General features: G+C 36.4%; 1 protein-coding gene across 3 annotated transcripts in view; it reads right to left on the reverse strand.

Moving 5' to 3' along the window:
* NCAM2 (neural cell adhesion molecule 2) overlaps positions 1 to 16,596 on the reverse strand; it is a 269,560-nt gene that overhangs the window by 190,595 nt on the left and 62,369 nt on the right. The window contains exon 1 of one of the 3 annotated variants that reach the window (XM_043993012.1): positions 4,484 to 4,692. The exons of the other annotated variants lie outside the window; for them this stretch is intronic. The gene's annotated coding sequence lies outside the window, so the exon portion shown is untranslated. Of the gene's footprint in view, positions 1 to 4,483; positions 4,693 to 16,596 lie in introns of those variants that run through there. 3 annotated transcript variants of the gene reach the window in all.

The raw sequence follows: 16,596 nt of genomic DNA on the forward strand, positions 1-16,596 counted from the left end.
GGAAAATTACATTTTGCTAAAAGGTACTATCAACAAGTAATATCAATACAAAATGTGAATGTATGAAATGGCATAGCTTACAAATTCTTGAAGGAAAATTAAATGATTTATGGGAGGAAATAGACAATAAAACTATGCGATTAGGGGGACCTCCATTTACCCTTCTTAGACTTAGATAAATCTAAATAAAAAATAAAAAATAAATTAAGGAGATTAATATAATTTTTGAAAATTTAGATATGAAAGAATATGGAGGATACTGGAGGAATAGAAAGGAGTATAACTTTTTCTCAACTGTACATGACACCTTCACAAAACCTGATCATGTATTAGGACATAAAACTTCACAAACAAATACAGAAAAGCAGAAATATTAAATTACCCTTTACAGGTCATAATGCAATAAAATTACATTCAAAAAAGGGCTTTTCAAGCACAGAATAAAAATTAAATAGAAACTAATCTAATTCTAAAGAGTAACGCAAAGAACAGATCATAGAAACAATCAATAATTTTATTAAAGATAATAAGAATGAGACAACATATCAAAACTTGTGGGATGCAGCCAAAGCTGTACTTAGGAGCAAATTAAAAATATATCTAAACACTTACATTGATAGAAGCAGAAGGAGAAGATCAATGAATAGGGAATGCAACTAAAAAACAAACTAGAAAAAAATTTAAATCCCTAATTAAACATGAAAATAGAAATACTAAAAGTTAAAGGAGAGAGTAATAAAATTGAAAATTAAAAGCTCACCAAACTAATAAATAAAATCCTAGAAGAACTGGTTTTATTAAAAATGAATATTGAATTAAACTATTGGTTAATTTGATTTTTAAAAAAGAAAGAAGAAAACCAAATTACCAATATAAAAAAACAAAGAGTAAATATACAACCAATAAACATGAAGTTAAAGCAATTATTAGGAAATATTTTGAATAATCATAAGCCAATAAAAATGATAATCTAACAAATGGATTAATAGTTAAAGATCTATAAATTGCCCAGATTAACAAAAGTGGAAATTGAATGCTTAAGTAGCCATTTTAGAAAAAGAAATTGAACAAGTTATAAATAAGCTCTCCAAGAAAAATAAACCCAAGACCAGATGAATTTGCAAAGAAATTCTAACACTTAAAAAACAATGGATTTCAATAAAAAATAGGTAAAGTAGGAGTCCTACCAAATTACTAATATCACACAAATATTTTGATACCTAAACCAGAAAGAGCAAATATATATAAATATAGATAGATATAGATATGTAGATATATACACACATATACATAAACACATACATACATACACACATACATACATATATATGTATGTACACTCACACATATGGATATATAGGTTAATTTCCCTAATGAATACTGATGCAAAAATTTTAAATAAAATACTAGAAGGAGATTATAGCAATATATCAAAAAGATCATATATACTATGACCAGGTGAGATTTATACAAGGAATATAGGGATGGTTCTATGTCAGGAAAACTGTAAGTATATATGATCATATCAATAATAAAAAGAACAAAAATCATATGATTATAGCAATAGATACAGAAAAGGTTTTTATAAAATACCCATTCCTATTAAAAAACACTAGAAAATTTAAAAGATACTTTCTTTCAAATGATAAGTAGCATCTGGGCAACTAGGTGGCACAGTGGATAGAGCACTGGCCCTGGAGTCAAGAGGACCTGGGTTCAAATTTCACCTCAGACACTAGCTTTGTGACACTGGGCAAGTCATTAACCCTAAATTGCCTTAAACATCTGGGGCCATTTCCACTCATCCTTATATATATCTTGCCACTGAACCCAGATGGCTCTGGAGGAGTGAGGTTGATGACCTTGCACAGCCCTCCTTCACTTAAATCCAATTTAGTGTAAGTCTTGGCATCACCCCAATGTCAGAGTCGTCTTCAAGAAGGAAGGACAAACACCAAAAACAATAAGTAGCATCCATCTAAAACCAAGTCAAAAAAATTAATAACTTAGCAAAGTTGCATGGTATAAAATAAACCCACATAAATCATTAGCATTTCTATATATTACCAACAAAACCCAGTAGGAAAAGATGGAAAGAGAAATTCAATTTAAAATAACTGCAGACAATATAAAATACTTGGTAATTATTCTACCAAGACACACAGGAATTATATGAACACAATGATAAAACACTTTTCACCCAAATAAAGACAGATCTAAACAATTGGAGAATATTACTAACTCATGGGTAGGCCTAACCAATATAATAAAAATGACAATACTATCTAAATTAATTTATGTATTTAATGCTGCTCCAGTCAGGCTAATAAATAATTATTTGATAGAGTTTGAATATGTATTACCAAAGTTTATTTTGAGGAACAATAGGTCAAGAATATGAAGGAAATGAAAAATGAAAAAAAGTGAGAGAAGTCAAAATATATTACAAAGTGGTAATCACTGAAACAATCTGGTACTGGCTAAGAAACAGAGTGGCTGATCAATGAAATAGATTATATATACAATATGCAGAAGTAAATAACCACAGTAACCTAATATTTGATAGACTCAAAGATCCCTGCTATTAGGGTAAGAAATCAGTATTTGACAAAAACAAAAACTTCTGGGCAAACTAGAAAGCAATCCAGTAGGAACTAGGCATAGATCCACATTTCAAATACTGTATTACAAGATAAAGTGAAAATGATTACATGATTTAGACATGAAGCGGGATATCATAAGGAACTTAGAAGAGCATGGGAAAAATTACCTGTTAGATGTATGGATATGGGAAGAATTATGACCAAATGAAAGATAGAGAAGATCATGGGAGATAAAATGGACAATTTTGATTACATGTAATTAAAATGTTTTTGCACAAACAAAGCCCATATAGCCAAATTAGAAGAAAAGCAAGACACTGGGGTAAAATATTTTACAAAAAAAGTTTCTCTGATAAAGGTCTCATTTCTCAAATGCATGGAGAACTGAATCAAATTTTTAAAAATAAGAATCATTACTCAATTGATAAATGGTCAAAGGACACGAAAGAAGAAACCAAAACTATCAATAGTCACATAAAACGCTCTAAGTCACTAATCATTAGAGAAATTAAAATTAAAACAACTTTGAGGTATCATCTCACATCCATCAGATGGACTGACATGACAGAAAAGGAAAATGATAAGTGTTGGGAGGGATGTAGAGAAATAGGTATACTAACGTACTGTTGGTGGAGTTGTAAAATGCATGGTTCAACCATTCTGAAGAACAATTTAGAACTATGTTTAAAGGGTTATAAAACTGTGCATACCCTTTGACCCAGCAATTTTGCTACTAGATCTGTATCCCAAAGAGTTCCAAGGAAAATAAAAAGAACATATTTGTACAAAAGAATTTATAGCAGCTCTTTTTATAGTGGCAAAAATACTGGGAAACTGAAAGCGTACCCATAAGTTGAGGAATGGCTAAACAAGTTGTGGTATGATTTTGATGGAATACACTGTACTATAAGAAATGATAAAGTGGATGGTTTCAGAAAAACCTGGGAAGAATTAACTGAGCTAATGCAAAGTGAAATTAGCAGAACTAGGAGAACACTGTACACAGTGACAGAAATATATATATTTAGTGAGGCAATTGGGGTTAAGTGACTTGCCCAGGGTCACACAGCTAGTAAGTGTTAAGTGTCTGAGGATGGATTTGAACTCAGGTACTCCTGACTCCAGGGCCGGTGCTATCCACTGCGCCACCTAGCTGCCCCACAGTGACAGAAATATTATAACAATAATCAACTGAAACACTTAGCTACTGTGATCAACACAATGATCCACACAATTCCAAAGGACTCATCATGAAAAATGGCATCCACTTCCAGAGAGAGAGAACTGATAAAATCTGAGTGTGTGTGTATAAAAGTATACTGTTTTAACTCTATTTTTCTTCCTTTTTCTTTTTTTTTTTTGGCAACATGACTAACAGAAATCTGTTTTGTAAGACTTCACATGTATAATGGGTATCATATTTCTTGCTGAATCAGTGGGTATGGAAGGGGGTGGTGAGAAGGAGAAAATTCGGAACTGAAAAAAAAATAGAAAAGAGGACATAATAAATTCAACATGTTAGTTTTTTTAAAAAAAGAATCCACAGGGCTCTGTTTCACCATGTTAATTCAATCTCCTTTCTCTTGCAAGATTTATTTAGATATTTATTAGATATTCTTTTATATGTCTTGGTAGCCAACTTCCTTTCTGTTTGAATATCTCCCTGTTGATTCATCTGCTTGTGCCCTGGGTTTAGTTTTCTTCTCCCTGAGTTCTTTGGTGATTTTACTGTTTTTTACTTATTTACTTTATTTTTTACTTAAGCTCCCTTACTGCTCCCTTTCTAACTTTTTCTCTTTTGATGGCAGTGTAACCCTGGGAGCTGTACCTCAGAACTATCTTAACCTCCTCTCACATTAGGAAATTCATTTTTCACCTACCTTATTTCCTGCTTCAAGTGACTTCTAAGGTGACAGACTAGCCTCAACAGGATACCTCTCCTTTTCCTTCAGGGCTGATGTAATGAGACAGGCATGCTAGCATCCTAATTCAATCCCCTCCGTAATTTCGTTCTCTAGCAGGGCTCGGCCTCCCCAGGCAGAGAATGATCTTTCTTATGCCTTCCCCTCCTCCACAAGTATCTGAGCAGAGATGAGGTCTGATGCATGTTGTCACAGAATGGTGGGTGGCAGGAACTACAACAGCAAAAGGGGAGTTGCTGAGTTGCTCTCAGAGCATAAGCTATGAGTCAGGTTCTAAGCCTTGCCAGAGTGTGGGGGCTGTCAGAGGGGGAAGAGTGTTGAAGAGTGAACACATTAAGGATAAGCATTGTTTGTTGTTAATTTATGATACTGCTATCTTTTCAGGCTTCTTGATTTTTTTTGGCTTGTGGAGCCAGCTGAAATTATTATACTTCTGGCATATAACTCCTCTTTTAAGATGTTTTTGATAGTTAAGTGAGAAAAGAAGAAAATGTCACATCCTCCACCTTGTTGTCATGTGACACCCTTTATCACATTTAAAAATGTATCTTCCGGTGCAGCTAGGTGGCGCAGTGGATAAAGCACCGGCCCTGGATTCAGGAGTACCTGAGTTCAAATCCAGCCTCAGACACTTGACACTTACTAGCTGTGTGACCCTGGGCAAGTCACTTAACCTCCACTGCCCCCCACAAAAAAAAATAATGTATCTTCCAACTCCTCTACTCAGTTTCCCTTTGTAACAATCTAAAAACTGTTTTAAAAGTTCAACAAAAAACAAATAACACACCAACAATGATGGCATATACAAGATTATATAACACAATCCTTGAACTTTCCAGTGAAGGGAGTTGCATTTTCTCATCTCTTCTTTGAGGCTAAGTCAGGCCATTATCATTACAAAGTTATTTGGTTTTATTGTTCTTTCCACTACTATTGCTATTGTCACTGTGTTATATTGTTACCATGGTTACCCTTATTTCAAACAGAATCAGTTGATGCAAATTTCCCCTCGTTTCCCTGAATTTTTTAGATCTGTCATTTCTAAGAATCACAGAATTTTGAAAATTGAAGGGACCTCCGTGGCCATCTAGTCTAGTCCAGCCCCCAAAGGAATTCCCACCACGATATAACAGACAAGGGATCTAGACTTTGTTTGAAGATTTCCAAAAACAGGGAGTTGACCTTCTCTCTCCAAGTAGCCAATTCCACTTTTGGATGGCTCTTATTGTAAAGAAAATTTTCCTTATACTAAGCCTAAAATTTCAAAATCTCCTCATTGTCCATTATATAATGTCCCTAATCTTCCTCAATCCTGCTCCTTCCCTTTCATCTGATATCATAGGACCCAGAATTAGAAAAAATCAAAATTTTAAATCTGGACCAGTATTTGGACGTAGAGATTTTTCTTTATATTATTCTCAATTTTATCCTAGATATTTCCCCTCTATACATTCTCTGTTCTTCACTAATCCAAAACTCTCCTAATCTACACAATTATCTTGTCCTTATTCACCACAAGTCTTCCCTCTTCTTCCACTCCTCTTACAACCTTCTCCCATAATAGCCAGAAGGTCAGTGCAGTAATGTTCCATTATATTCATATACCTCAATTTGTTTACCCATTCTTTAATTGATGGGCATACACACTGTTTCTAGCTATTTATTACCACAAAAAAGATGCTATAAATATTTTAGTAGGTGTGGGACTTTTATTTCTGTTCTTAATATATAAATGTATATGCTTAGCAGCAGGCTCTCTAAGTCAAACTTCAAAAACATTTCAGTCACTCTAACATAATTCCTAACCATTCTACAGAACGGATGAATGAATTTCCAGAATTGTTGTGGTCATGTCAGCCTCCCTGGACAGAGGCAATTTTCATGTTTTGCCACATATGCCAATGTGCAAGGGCATAAGATGAAATTTCACTGTTGTTCAAATTGGTATTTCTCTTATTTTTCAAAAATAAAGCCAAGAATAATTACACATGATGAGCGCTCAAGGAATATCACAAAAGCATGAAACTAACTACATGCATTAAAAGAAAGGCACCAACTGGTAACTGAAATTGAAGAAATATTTGAATCAACTCTGTGTATACTCAAACCACAGGGCTATTAGAGCAAAGATGAAAATCAGCATCTAATCAGAAGCGTAAGAATAAGAAACAAATATATACAACATGAAATCAAATCAAATATATTCAACCTACCATGCTGCTTAAATAAGCTACTGATGCTGAAGAATGGGAATGGTTAAAGGTAATGATTGACATAAAATATCATCATTTCCCACAGATGCTTAACTGACAAAGTAATCACCATAACAAAGAAATTAAAAGATTCTAGATATCAACACTGCTAGGAAGTATTTAATATGTTTGTCTAGCGGAGAGAAATGGTTGTCCAAGGGCAAAACCAGTTCAGAATACAAGCTAATTTATAAAATCTTAAGGAGGAAGTTGGGGGAAGATTACGAGTCTCATAAAAAAAAATGAAAAGACAAGGTAAGAAAAATGAGTTTAAATATATCTTATTGAGAACCTGGATCATCCTAAGAATATTTATGGATGAATCTGAAAAGAGGACAATAAAGATGTGAAAAGTGAAAAAGCTCTCTCAAGATTTTTATAAAGCTATTATCCATCAATTGTGGGTAGAACCATAAAATACATTCACAATGTGCTATGTAAGTAAGTATAAATGGTACTAAAGAGAACCAGAATGGGAAGAAAAACTGATAAACACATGGGGTTCCTTGTGTAGGCATTGTAATGTTAATGGTACAAAGGGATAAATTCAATTTTCAAGATATTCAAAAGGGGTGAATATTCCACATGATGGGGAAAATCATGGATATTATTACCATAAAAATGGTGGTAGAGAAGATATTAATATTGAACGACCCATATGCCTACTCTCATCTCCACATTATTTATGAGAAATATCTGAATCAATTCTTGTTGGAGAATTTCAGCTTAAGTAGCCAGGCTGGGCTCCACTGGGCTCAGTCAGTCCTATAACACTACCATCATCATCTACCTTCAAGGTCAAAATCACTAGTCCTCACTTCCTTTTAGTCTCCCATCAGGGAATTTTACCACATTACTAAAACTATTTCAAATTTGAAGCTGGCTTTGAACTAGCTAACAGTTTACAAAAGAAGGTTTACTCAGCCATAGTTTAACATTCAGATCAGGAAGAGGCTGTGTTCCTTGTGATATAGAGATAGTAATTTCAGAGGGGCTGGGACTGACTCATGTTAGTTCCCTAGTAGCCCAAAATTTGAAGAAAATAATACTAGCTAACAGTTTACAAAAGAAGGTTTACTCAGCCATAGTTTAACATTCAGATCAGGAAGAGGCTGTGTTCCTTGTGATAGTATAAAACAAGTAGCAGAACCAGGAGCCAACCTGCAAATGTGTCACTGAACCAGAATCTGGGTCATAAAGAAGCTGGTTGATGTGCACCAGAGCAAGAGACCCGACCTGAGGCTCTGTACTAGTTGTGGATCATGAAAAGAAACAAGCCTCTCTGAGGCTCTGACTTTGATTTCGGTGTTTTAGGTTTCCCAGACTCACCTGCAATAGTGCAAGAAGTTGAGTCTAAGGATGAGCCTACAATTCTATTATTTCAAACCTGTCTAGAGCTGAAATTGTGGGCAGTTAGGTGTGCAGTTGGTAGAGTGCTGGGTCTGGAATCAGCAAGACTCATCTTCCTGAGTTCAAATCCAGCTTCAGACACTTACTAGCTGTGTGATTCTGGGTAAATTACTTAACTGTTCCTCATTTGTAAAATGAGCTGGAGAAGAAAATGGCAAACCACTTCATTTCAGTCTTTTTGACAAGAAAACCTCAAATGGGGTCATGAAGAGTCAGACACAATTGAAACAACCAAACAAAACCAAAATAGCTCAAACTAGGGGAGAGTCTACAATTTTGCCACTGAATAGGCTCAGAAACTTAGCAAAATTCAGAAGACATGCTGGAACATGCTGGAAATTGGCAGCCTCCTGGCTTGAGAATAACTTATGAGAGTAGAATTTCATAGCAAAAATAATGGGCAGAATGGAAAAATTGGAATCTGCAAAGGAAAACCTCACCAACTACACCAAAGAAATACAGAAAGGGTGAATGAATGTATTACCCAAGGACAGTAACAATAACAGTAACAAAGGAACAGCAGGGAGACATTCTTTCCAAATATATAGAAGGAGACAGGAGTGAATGCAAAAATCTGGTGGATTTAACGATAAGGGGTTAGGCCTGGGGCAAGACATTGCCTACACACAAATTAATGTTTTTTTTTGTGGAACTACAACATGGGAGGGTACATGAAGGGGGAGGGTGGAGTGGAAGAGACCAAAGGAAGAGAGAGAGGAATATGTGATGTTCCTGGGCCAAATCGAGAAATAGCTGGGAGGGGGAAGTGATGTCTATGGTCTCAGTAAAAGAAAAAGTTACTGGGGAGTGGGTGAGGAAGAAGATGGAAGAACTGAAAAGGATGGGAAAAAGAGGGAGGCTTTTGCTCTGGTGGGTGGGAGGAGGCTGCACTGATGAACATTCCTATGGGTGAATAGAGTTGGTTCATGAGGAGAGATAGGGAACTGTCACTTGGTGTGGAATGGAGGGTTTGGTTCTTGAAAAATTCACTCATCCTTCCACTGAAGGGGTGGCAGGGGCAGGGGGCAGTATATTTGGAATTCTTTCGGGCACCAGGAGGACATAGAACTAGGGAAGAGATTCTGAGGCAAATGTTGGGGGGGGGAGAAGAAAAGTCATCAAGAAAGAGTACAGATCATTGGCAAGCTGTATAAGGGATGTGATGGTGGAAGGACTTACCACGAGACAGTCCCCTCACTTATACTTATAATAATAACTGATGTTCTGGGAGTGAGACATAATGGAAAAGGGAAAGCCACAGGGCAAGTTCTACAAAGCAGTGGTAGAAACTGCTTTCGGGGGAAAGAACAAAAAGGATACCTTGAAAATTTTGATTGCATGAGAAATACAAAAAAACTAGATAACTAGAGAGGTCATGAATCAGAGAATAGGGGTCTAAAGTAGAGAGAATGGGTAATGGAGAGAATGAAAAAATCCTTTTCAGAAAAGGGTACAAAAATGAAAAATTAATGGACAAGATTAGTTGAAAGGGAAGAAAGGGGGAATCTAAAGAAGGGAAATCTAATCGACTCACTGGAAGGGAAAAGAGGGGGGAAGAATTATATAACTAGATTAAATCAGAAGAAAAAAACATACTACTAAGCAAAACCCCAAAGTGAAAGAAATGAGAAGTGGGGATGAGGTATGATCATAAGAGAGTCAGTGGGAATAGGGACACAATAAATTACGGTGAAAGCAATGGTAAGTACTGTGTTACAAGAAATGATGTTTTTGATAAATAGAAAAGCATGGAGCTATGTGGACTCATGCAGAGTGAAGCAAGAGCCAAAAAATCACAAAGTAACTACAAAAATGTAAGTGGAAAAAAAACTATAAACTGAAAACAATTAAAACTGAATGTAGGGGGCAGCTAGGTGGCGCAGTGGATAGAGCACGGGCCCTGGAGTCAGGAGGACCTGAGTTCAAATCTGGCCTCAGACACTTGACATTTACTAGCTGTGTGACCCTGGGCAAGTCACTTAACCCCAATTGCCTCACTTAAAAAAACAAAAAAACCACAAAAAAACCTGAATGTAACAAAATTATAAAGATCAACCAGGACTTGAATGAAAAGACATGAGAACAACCTCAACCCACCCCTTCATGGATTCAGGAGAACAATAGATGTTAAACACTGCACATATTTTTGGAGTTTTTCAATGTATCTTCAGTTGTGGTGATTTGCTTTCCCAGGATATAAGAAGGAAGCTCAGAGACTTTTGTACTATTCAGGTATTTCCCCACCTGGGCATCCTAATGGTCCCCATTTATAGTCCATTATCCACAATTCTTGGGCAACTAGGTGGTGAAATGGATAGAACACCAGGCCTGGAGTCAGGAAGACCTGATTTCAAATTTGGTCTCAGACACTTACAAGCTGTGTGATCCTGGGCAAGTCATTTAGCCTTATTTGCCTCAGTTTCCTCATCTGTAAAATGAGCTGGAGAAGGACATGGCAAACCATTCCAGTATCTTTGCTAAGAAACCCCAAAAGGAGTCAAGAAAAGTTGGATACAACTGAAAATGACTGAACAACAACCCACAAGTTTGCCTCTTCCAAGGGGCCAAGCACAGGTCACAACCCCAGAAGATACAAAGGAGGATGTCCAGCAGTCTCTCCTCTTGGCCCCTTATGACCTTTTTACAGTGAGCTGTGTCTTGCTGTGAGAAGAAACGTGGAACTGAATGGACAAAGCAACAGTTTGCATATCTGAATAGCTTGGCACCCATCCTTGCTAAGGGTCCTTTCTGAAGGTATCTATTCATAAAAACCAGGCTAAGTGGAAGGCAGCAAAGGGGTGGCCAGAATAAGTGACTTTTAGGTTTTTGGAGTGAGCAGTTCTTCACAGTCATCACTCATTATCCTACTTTTGAAAACAGTTACATGTTACCGGACCCTATTTGCTACCGACCAGGTGACATTACCCTTTGTTCAGAGTTGCCCACTATGATATGGGGTCGGTGACACAAGATGGTTCTTCTAACAAGATAAGTATGGCAAAGGAGGCTTCCAAATGGAAATGGCACATTCAAAATCAGGTTTGCCTGAGTTCCTCTGCTATTTGTGCTCTTTATAAATAGGCTACAATTCTTCTAGAGATTTAGGCCTCCAGAGCAGATGGTGGGATTCACCTCACATAAAGTCCTGTATCCTGTAGAAAGCAGTCTGGAACAAATCTGATTTAGATTATTTCATGCCATATACCAAGATTAGTTCTAAATGGATATGTTTACGTGTGTGTATTAACATGCATATACATATATTAAAACATACACCAAGATTAGCTCTAAATGGCTATTTTATTATGTTTTAAAACCATTCATTTAGAGCTAATCTTGGTATATGACATTAAATACTGTTTATATACCCATACATGTACACACATGCATATATGTATGCATGTGTATATATACAAAAAACACACACACATACTTATCCCATTCGCACTGCAACTTTCCCCATCATGGTTTTGCTATATTGTAGGTTGGCATAAGAAATTAAATGGGAATTTTCAGGGAGGCCAGGTGACAACACAGAAAAATATTTAAACTAAATTTTACAATAAGGTACTTATAAACACCCCCCCAAAGAAAAAAAAACAGACTTCTTCTCTGGCACGAAGGGAGGGCCAAACATTTTCTGCAGATTTTCCAGATCAAGGGCAGTGTCACACACAACCCCACCATGATGTGGAAGGGATAACTGTAGTCATATCATAAACAAATCAGAGGAGCTTGGGAAAAATTACATTTCAGATCTATGGATAGGGATGAAAAGTCCCATATCAAATGTGGGAAAGAGGCTCACAGAAAATAAAATCAACAGTTTTTATCACATAAAATTTAGAAGTTTTTTATCATGTAGCTATAATTTGAAGGCAAATAGTTAATGTGGGGGGAAAACCTTATAACAAGTTTCTATGATAAAGATCTTATTTTTATATAAAAAATAAGAACCATTCTGCAATTGATAAATTATCAAAAGATAAAAATGGGCAGTTTTCAGAGGAAGGAATCCAAGTAAACAACAATAAGAAAAAACCCCAAATCACTAATAATAAGAGAAATATAATTAAAGCAGCTCAGAAATTCCACTTTATACCCGCTGGATTGACAAAGATAATAACAAAAATGGGAAATGTTCATTGTTGGAGGGGCTGTGGAAAGACAAGAATACTCATGTACTGTTGATGAAGTCATGAATTAGTCTAGCCATTCTGGAATGTGTTTTGTAACTGTGCCCCCCAAATGAATAAATGTTGTGACCCAGCAATATTATTACTAGGCCTACACCCCAGAGGGATCAAAGAAAGAGGAAAAGGGCTCATGTGTATAAAACATTTAAAGCTAGTTTTTTTGGTTAGTTATTCTACAAGAACTTATTAAGTAGCTATTCTGTGTCAGGCACTGTGCTAAATGCTGAGGTCACAAAGAAAAGCAAGAGACAGTCCTTGTTCTCTAGTGGCAAAGAAATAGAAACTACAGGGGTGCCTATAAACTTAGGGAATGGCTGAGCACATTATGGTATATGAATGTGAGGGAAATACTATTGTATTATAAGAAATGACAAAAAAGACAGTTTCATTGAATCCTGAGAAGACTCGTATAAACTGATTTGGAATGAAATGAAGAAAACTAGGACAATTTATATGATAACAATATATTTTAAAACCAAAGAACTTTTAACTACTTAAGAACTATGACCAACATAATATCTAGCCATGACTGCAGGAGACCAAACACTACAGTTACTCAAAAGTTACACAAATAACCAAAACATCACAGTTCACCCCTAACCCTACCTAAACCCCCTCTTACCACTGAATTCAGTATTCATGGAGAAGGATGGACACACACTTTAAGAAATCCAGCAAGGAGAAATGATTTAGGAAACCCACATGTTGCAACTCACAGCTCTGGGGAGATGCATGTATCTTGACTACAAGTTCAGTACCACACCTTGTAATTTTAAAATTTCTTATTTTTTGCAAAGTAATCAGGTTTAAGTGACTTCCCCAGGGTCACCTAGATAGTAAGTGTCAAGTGTCTGAGGCTGGATTTGAATTCCTGACTCCAGGGCGAGTGTTCTATCCATTGTGCCACCTAGCTGCCCCATAAATTTTTTCCACTCACTGTTTTTCTAAAAACCAATTAATGACATCATGTAAAGTATGGCTGGATTTCTTAAAACCAAATATATAACAACAGGAAGCCCTTGATCTCCTTGGTTACTTCAGGACCACTTTATATTATATAGAACCACTTCTCTCCTCTATGTCTGGTCCTGTCTAGTCCTCTCTGCCATCATGTTTGGCAAAGCTGTTCTTCTATCCTTAGAACAATGGCGCACCCCTTTTCACTGACCTTCAACAAGGATGTGTGCCAAGCTATTCAGATTTGCAAACGGTTGCCTTTTCCATTCAACTCCACATTTCTTCTCACAGCAAGACACAGCTCACAGTAAAAAAGATGTAAAACCTACTTTCCCCATTCAAATGATCTTTCTCAAACCATCAAGGCAAGGATTGGACAAATGTGTAGCTGAGAGGTTTCCCTTCTCTTGCACAACAGCAAGATTCAAATCTCAGCCAATGAGTTTCCAACTGCTGCTGCCTTTCTCCAGCCAATCAGCAAAGCAATTGTCATTCTTCCAATTAGCACTTTCCCAGCAAAGCTACAGAAGGGTCTGTCAGTTTTCTCAGATGGAAAACTTTTTCTCTCTCTTCACTAAACTTCTTCATAGCCTAGAGCGTAGCTATGTAGGATTTTTTTGGGGGGGGGGACAGACAAAACTGGCTTCTTAACTGCTTTCCTGCTGACTTTTTAACTGCCTCTAACGCTTCAAAGCAATGCTTCCTGGTGATTTCTTATAAAATAAAACTAAAAAGAAAAAATTCTTTTCTGTCATGTATGAACTTGACACTCCTTATATAATCCCCTTATAGTCATCAAATAGCAATTATAATTTTATAATTCTGTCAATTATAAACCTCAAAACTCTAAAAGAAGTCACATTAAAAACAAGCTGATAGACCATAATGCTCTGCAGCCATCATTACCTCATTCATTGCTCTCTGCAAATAGGTCTTTTCAGAAGATTCATTTGAAGGACAGTTTCTGTTTCTCAGAACAGTACATGTCCTTTCTTAACATTTTATCTGACAGACTGCTTCTTCATAAGTGGATCTCTGTCCATTTTCCACAAATATGTGGCCTGCAAGATTCCTTATTATGCACAGATGAACTGGGTGCCCTGCAGGGATCCTTATGTATGGATTTATGCCCAATTTCTATCGGAGTTTGACACCACTGGTTTATAATGTTTTAAGTATTTGTCAAAAAGCAGGGTAATTAATCTTTTTTTGTGTTTTAAACATTATTTTTGTGGTTGAGGAAATAGATATTCTATACTCATTCCTAATTTGTATCTTTGTATCTTTCTAGAAGGGACCATGTCATTCTCTTCAGGGGCAATCCTAGATAAGAGCCATACTTAAAAGTTTATAAGCTATTCCTCAGAAGGGGTGTGTGTGTGTGTGTGTGTGTGTGTGTGTGTGTGTGTGTGTGAGAGAGAGAGAGAGAGAGAGAGAGACAGAGAGACAGAGAGACAGAGACAGACAGAGACAGAAACAGAGACAAAGAAACGGACACAGACACAGACACAGAGATTATAATGCAGAGAATGGCAGGAAAGTCTGATCCTCTCATTTTGAGGTCAGCCTCTCCTTGGACATGAACCTGGTCCAGGTGAGTCCACAGTCAGTGAAGGAGGGAAACAAGAGAAGTTGGGTAGAGGCAAGGCTCATAAAAAGCCTCACATACAGGAGGGTGTCCTTGAGATGAGCTTTGAAGGGAGCTAAGGATTCTAGGAGATAGAGGTGAGCAGGGAGGGCACTCCAGAAATGCAGGACAGCCTGTGTAAAGGCTGAGGTCAGGGTAATTTATGATCTGCACCGTTTGAACAAGTACACACAGATAGAGAAACACACACACACACACACACAGAGATTCCGATGCAGATACACACACAGAGAGGTAAGAACATTGCTATGTTAAAAGGACTGAAGTATTGAAATACTTAACATTTACAAAGTATTTTACCCATAATCCTGTAATAAGTAATATTAAATAACAAGTTATGTTATCTTATGCTATATTCATTTTACAGATGAGGAAATCAGAGCTTGAAGGTATTAAATATTTTTCACACACACACCCACACAGGTACATGCCTCCTGACTACAAGTCCAGTACTGCGTCTTGTAATTTTTTTGCCTATTCATTTTGTTTTGTTTTTGTGGGGCAGTGAAAGTTAAGTGACTTGCCCAAGGTCACATAGTTATTAAGTGTCAAATGTCTGAGTTCAAATTTGAACTCAGGTCCTCCTGAATCCAGGGACCATGCTTTATCCACTGCACCATCTAGCTGCCCCTATATTCATTGTTTTTTAAAAACCAATAGATGGTATGTAGAGTATTATTTATTTCTTAAAAATACACATATAACAACAGTAACAAACTTACTGAAATTCTTGGGCAGCTAAGTGGGGCAGTAGATGGAGTCAAGGACTTGGAGTCAGGAAAACCTGATATTACTTCGAAAACAAAGATAAGATTTGACACAAAAATACAAATGGAACTGTAGTTTGGTTTTACATAGATATGTTAAGACTGTTCTCAATTCAGTATTATTCCACAGAATAGCACTCCTTGCATATTTGTTTATCAATATTTATATATCCATATTTCATGGGAAGGGAGGAGGGAAAGTATTTAAAATGGTTCAAGACTAGAAAGAAAATATAATAAAAATGACAGAACTGAAATAAAACAATCTAATCGTGTATTCATAAACAATTACAGATAGTAATATTTCAATACTTTAGGCTAATATGTTAAGGTTCTAGAAATCAGTTACACATAGAACAAAAATAAAGCTTATATAGTGTGCATGTAGAAGCTCACTTTTAGAAATGTTAATTAATATTAATCCCACTTTTAGAAATATTAACCTATCCCCTTTTAGAAATATTAATAAATAAATATTTTCCAGTCTGAAATTCTTTCCAAACTTACCAGAATGAGAAAACCTTATGAGTACAAAATAAAACTTCTAGGAAATCCCTTTCTTCCTTTTATTGAAGGCATAACCATTTTCTGTGTGGAGATGATTTAAAAAGTACAGGGGTAGGGTTGTGGGAGGAGTGGGGGAAACTATTCTCTCAGAAAAAAACAACAGAGCAGTAACCAGAAGGGATTGGGGTGGGGAGGGGACATAAGCCATGAATGGGTTAGGATAATGATCATTAAGAGAAGGAAGATGTTTTTGACAAATTCAGTTCATAGAAGTATCTGAAGTTTACTTTTGGTCAGGTAGAAAGGAGAATCCTTAAAAGAAGTTGGTGATGAG

This window comes from Dromiciops gliroides, chromosome 3, assembly GCF_019393635.1.
Source record: "Dromiciops gliroides isolate mDroGli1 chromosome 3, mDroGli1.pri, whole genome shotgun sequence".
Taxonomy (NCBI): domain Eukaryota; kingdom Metazoa; phylum Chordata; class Mammalia; order Microbiotheria; family Microbiotheriidae; genus Dromiciops; species Dromiciops gliroides.